We start from the raw sequence: 6,064 nt of genomic DNA on the forward strand, positions 1-6,064 counted from the left end.
GTTGGTGCCTCAGATGTTGTTCTGTAGTTGTCTTATCAAAGGGGATGCATAAAGTAGAACAAAACTACACTCACACACACACAGAAGAAAAAAAAAAAAAGCCCCACCAAGTGTCCCCAGTTCAAATGCAATACAGTTTCAGTAAGTTTTTCGGCTTGCAGGTGTAATTCGGTTGTTCTCTCATCAAAGGTAGGGAGAAAAAGAAAAAAAAAGCGTCTGGAGGCAGTTCTGAGAGTGGTACCTGCAACTGTGGCTTGCCTGCCTGCTGCTCTCAGCCTGTAGCTGGCGGCGTTATTTATGCAGATCTCTGGGGTGAGCTTAGCACTCACCTGGTCCCACAGGCTTTGTTTGCTCAGAGTTCTCCTGTGCGGGGGAGGGGGGCCTCTGCTACAGGCTTTTCCCTTTCCAAGCACTGGGAAAGGCGACACTGCCCCGCGTTGTCAGGCCTGAGTGTTTATTTACAGTTCACGTGGGAAGTGGGTCTTCCCTCCTCTCACAAGCGTCCCGCTCCTGGTTGCTGGCGCGCCCCGCTCCCGCCAGAGCCTCTCCAGCCCGCCCAGCTCGTTTATTTACAGTCCCGGGAAGGATTCCCTTCCCCCAATCTTCAGCGCTCAGGGCACCCCACCCTCTTTCCAGCGTGTCTTAACTGTTCTTATTGCTTAGTACTCAGTTTCTCTTTTTTTCCCGGGTGGAGGTCAGTCTGTCCAGGGGGCTATGCTGCTCTGGCCCAGGCTTGTCTGTGGGGGAACCGCGGTACCGCGAAGCTCACCTGGTCCGCGTCTTCCCAAGCCGTATGGGCGCCGGCCACTGGCGGCCCGGGGGCCTCCTCGGTTCTCCGTTTAACGTGAAGTGGAGATTCTCTGCGCCAGCTGGAGATGTGGAGGAGTCAAAGTTATGCCTTTTCTCGGTGATTATGCCTGCAAAGTGTGTCTCCAGCGTCTCTCCAAGATTTCACTATAGGAGGGTCGCTTTCTGCTTCCTACCTCTAGCCGCCATCTTGGAATTCTCTCATTCTTTGTTTCATTCCAAGTCCCTGTCCTCTAGCCCGAGGCAATTGCAAATCTGCTTTCTGTCTTGTTGGTGGGTTGATTCTGGACAATTTGTACCACTCCTCGGTATCTGGCTTCTTTCTCTGAAAATAATATTCCCCAAGGTTCATCTATACTGTAGCATGTGTCAATTCTGCATTCATCTTCACAATTAAATAATATTTCATTATATATATGGACCATATTGCATTCACAGACATTTGAGGTTTGTTTCACTCTTTGGCAATAATGAACAAGGCCAGTATAAATGTATTTAGATGAGTTTCTGTGCAGTTGAGATTAAAGTGGTATTTTCTATGTTTTTAAATTTTAATTATAAATTTACTTTTATTTGACATGAGTAATTGTACTTCTTTCTTCAGCATAGTGTTACATTTCGATGCATATATGTCATGTAATGGATCCAGTCAGGGTAACTAAAATATTTATCAGTGAGGACATTTATAATTTCTATATATTAGGAAAATTCAAAATCCTCTCTACTAGGTATTTGTAAATATTTCATGAACTTTTATCAACTATACATATGCTATTTACAGATAGAACATTAGAACATATTTCTCTTACACAACTGCACCTCCATTACTGTTCCTCCTGCCCCCTTACCCACACCATTCCTAGCAGGAGATCAACATTATTCTAGCCTCTGCTTCTTTGAGATCAATATGTTAGCTTCCACATGTAAGTGAAAACTTGCAAGATGTGTCTTTCTGTGCCTGACATTTGACTTAAAATACACTCCACCACTTCTCCCTATTTCCCACAAACTAGAAAATTTCATTGTTATGAGGCTCAATGATATTCAATTGTCCATAAAGATGTTATTTCTTTATCCATTCACAGGACTGTAGTTTCATATAAAGAGGTTAGGGAAGACCTCACTGAGAGCATGACATTTGATTAAATGGATTCTAAAGAAGCCATAGAGACAGTCACAAGGGGCATCTGAGAAGAGGACATGTTGGCATGTTCAAGGAATCACTCTGGGAAAAAAAAGATGGGATGGTTTGAAGAGAGCTAAATAATGATGAGTTTTCTTACCAATCTAAAGGTAGGAGAAGTTTCCAGAAATGACTAAGGCATGCTGGCAGAAGTTCACAGTCTACAGGAGAGAAAAGGTGTACTGAGTCATAGATCCCAGGCAGAAAAGAGAATGGTGAGAGGCAGGGTGGAGGTGTGACCTTGGTGTATAGCCACAGTCGTGAGGTGACCCAATGAGATGAGGCAATCTCAGCATTAGAAAGCAAAATTACTTGTGCTGAAGACTGGAACTGCAACTGGGGAGTTGGAATCCTGCCCACTCCACCCACGCTCCTCCAATCTCTTACAGCAAATGATGACTAATGTTAAAAATCAAGTCAAGGGAAATAAGAGAAATACTGAATGTTCTCACAGATGTGTGGAATGTTAAAGGTCAATCTTCAAAAGAAAAGAAGAGAATAGCAATTCAGAAGCTATGAGGAAGGAGGAGGAGAAATGAATGATATTGAATAACAGGCATCAAAATGTAGTCAGATAGGAGTAACAAGCTCTAATGTTCTATGTCATGATGGGATGAGTATAGTACACAAATTCCTATTATATACTTTGTGAAGAACTAGGATACCTGAGTTTGAAGGTTCCAAATACACAAAGTAAGTAGTCAATATTTCTGCTTTGATAAGGAGGAGGATGGATTTCTCCCACCCCTAGGCATGTCTTTGTTAGTTTCTCTTGTGTTTGGGACAGTTGCCTTTCCTCTCTGAAATGCAGACAGTTTAGACCAGAAAGGGACTGTTTGCAAGCTGGTTCTCTTCAGAGCAGTGGATGTTTCCATCCAATCTCTGGCCCTCTGCCTTCCCTCTTCAGCTCCCCTGATGTTTTCACCTTCAGTGCAGCCTGTGGGTCTCCTCTAGACATGGTGTGACAAATGGCTCCCTTCTGGGTGTTGCAGATCTTGGCTCCTGGTGGCTACTTGATCATATGGCTCCTGCCTCCTGGAAGCCCCTGGCTCACAACAGCTCCTTAGTCACAGCTTGCACTCTCTACATCATTCTGGGTCTGTGAATCTGGATTAAAGTCCCAAGTAGTTTCCTGTAGCCACACTGATTCCCAAGCTGGTAACTTGTTTAGCCAGTGAGAAGGTGAGGCCTTTGTGATTTGAGATACAAAGAATGCAGGCTTTTGTGTTCTCCCCAGCTGAGAGGTTTGTCTGTAAGACCTTTCCTAAGAAGTCTTCATGAGTGAGCTAAGAAGTGTAAGGACCACTTCTCAGGCATCTGCTGTACAGGATGCTGATTTCCCATATTAAACTTTATTTCTGCAGAGTGTCAGTTATCCAGGTGCAGGAATCTTCAAGCAGGTTACACTTTTCTCTTTGGCTTGCAACCCTAGGGATTCTCACCTTTTCTACCATGTGGCTTAGTGCTCTACAGTAGCATCTTTGCCTTCTTTTATAAATCTAACCTCCAATATTTCTGGATTTCCCAAGGTCATTGTCTACTTACTGTTCACTGTTGCCCTTTCTTCGATTACCACACCACCAACCTCTCCTCACCTGCATAACATACTTGATATTTTGATTCAGATTAATGGAGTCATGGAAGAGGGCTGGGCATATTTGATCCCTTTCTTCTCTCTCATCCCTAAATCCTTACCCTGTCTTTTATGAATAGTGCCACAATAAAAGTGAGAATGTAGGCATGTCCATCGTATGCTGATTTCATTTCCTTTTGATATATACCTAGGAGTGGTATATCTGAATCAAAGAGCACAACTATCTTTACTTTTTGAGGAACTTTCATATTTTCTCCATAGTGCCTATAATAATTTACACTCCCACCAACAGTGTATTAGGTTTCCTTTTTCTACACATCCTCACCAGCATTTAGGGTATTTTTGGGGGGGGGTGTTCGGGGGTGTTTGTTTTATCAATTTGTTTGCTTATTTTTTTGCTTTGTTTTGATAGTAGTCATGCTATATATGACCAAAGGATATCTCATTGTAGTTATGACTTGCATTTTGCAGATGGTTAGTGATATTAAGCATTTTTCATATATTTATCAGTTTATCTACCCCCTTTGCATGCATTTTTCCATAATAATTATGAAGTACCTGCAAATCAAATGTTTTTAATTTTTCTAATTATATCCAACTTCTTTGCTCATTACTCCTTGGATATCACTTCTTTCTAGATTTAGTTTCCTGTGCTGAAGCATATCTTCACCTAGCTTTCCATGCAAGCTTCCAAATATGATCCATCCAATCTTTATAAAATGGAAATATTCAGGGGAGGTTCTGACACAAGCCTTGAAAGACGTAAGTTCCTATTTTTACACCTACAGAAGATGAGGCACATGGAAGCACAGAACCAAACAATTGCATGTGAATTCATCCTCCTGGGATTTGCAGAAAAGAAGAGCATGAGACTCTCCTCTTTTCTATGTTCTTCTTCATGTAAGTGATCAGAGTCATGGGAAACTTCTTGATTATCCCAGCCATGAACTCAGAATCCCACCTCCACACTTCTATGTACTTCTTCTTGCCCAATCTTGGTTGATTTGTGACTGGCCACCAACATTTTCCCCAAGATCCCAGTGAACATCCAAACCAGACCAATTCCATCTCTTATCCTTGTTGTCTGACCCAGATGTACAATTCCCATTTCTTTGGCATCATGGACAATATCTTAACAGCTGTAACGGCTTTTGACCAATTCATGATCATTCAACCATTACACAATACTATCCTCATGAATCCATGCTTTTGTGGACTGCTGAAGTTGGCCCACTGGGTATTTTCCTTAACCCAAAACCTACTGATGACCCATCTGGTGTGCTGTGGCAACAATGAGCTTCTATGATTGGATCCCCTTACTTCTATGATTGGATCCTTCTTCTTTGGCTTACCTAGAAATGGACATATCAGTGAACAAGGTCATTGTGCTCATTGTAGCAAGGATGGTGATAGCCACATCATTTGACTTCAACTGGACTTCAATGCTCATACTAATGTAGCCATCCTGGAGGTCCTTTCTGAAGGTGGCAGGAAGAAGCCTTTACTACCTGCAACTCCCTTCTCTTGGTTGTAGCCCTCTTCTATGGTGCCACAATTGGGGTCTCTGAGTGTCTCTTCTCTGTCTACACAGTTGTAAAGGAGAAAGCTTCTGCAACACTGTACCTCATACTGAACACCTAAATCAGTCTGGGATCAGAGACCTGTTGGGAGCCCTGAAGAAGCTCATCAACAGAAAGATCACCTCATCTTCCTGACCACCAGGACACTGGGAAAATTTCCAGGGAGTAGAACCAAAACATCTGGGGTCATGTCCTGAAGTCTAGAACTGCAAGTGTTAAAGGAGAAGCCATTTTGAATTTTGAATTGCAGAAGTTCAAGAGGAAATTTCTTGAAAGCCTTGTTGCTGTTTCTCCAAATACTAAGATCTTTCTGAGTATGTGTCACTCTGTCTTCACAGGAAGATTAGCTTAACCCTTCCAGATGAATTGTGCCTTACTCAGAATGCATGTAGTATTTGAGAAGTAATCATACATTGCTTAACAACAGATAGATTCTGAGAAATGTGTCATTAGATGAGTTTGTAATTGTGAGAACAGCTTAGAGTGTATTTACATAAACACATGTGGAGCAGGTTAATCACTGAGCATGGCCTCTTGATCAATCTACACATGTGGTAAGGACAGTGCCTACAACTCAGAGCTAGAGCACTTGCTTAGCATACATAAAACCCAGAGTTCCAGCCCCATCACTGCAGACATAGAGAAAGAGGGTGGGGAAGAAGAAACATGAGATAATGGAAGTTGCTTCCATTATGACATAGTATGCTGTTCTACATTAAAAGTGTATTTATATGCAGGTAGAAAAGGTAGACTAAAGCAGCAAGGAGAACATACCCAAAGGAATCAAAATCAGTATACAATAAAGATACCCACACAAGCATGTTTTCTGTAGCAGGACAAAAGATAAGTGAATGAAGAAAATGTGGTGTGTGTACACAATAGAGTATTGCTTGGGCACAA

The 6,064-nt window shown here is 42.2% G+C and overlaps 1 pseudogene; it reads left to right on the forward strand.

Annotated features, from left to right (window-relative positions):
• Window positions 1-4,444: 4,444 nt before the first annotated feature.
• LOC141416234 (olfactory receptor 1M1-like) lies at window positions 4,445-5,225 on the forward strand (annotated as a pseudogene).
• The last annotated feature ends 839 nt before the right edge of the window (window positions 5,226-6,064 follow it).

Source organism: Castor canadensis, chromosome 14 (genome assembly GCF_047511655.1).
Source record: "Castor canadensis chromosome 14, mCasCan1.hap1v2, whole genome shotgun sequence".
Taxonomy (NCBI): Eukaryota; Metazoa; Chordata; class Mammalia; order Rodentia; family Castoridae; genus Castor; species Castor canadensis.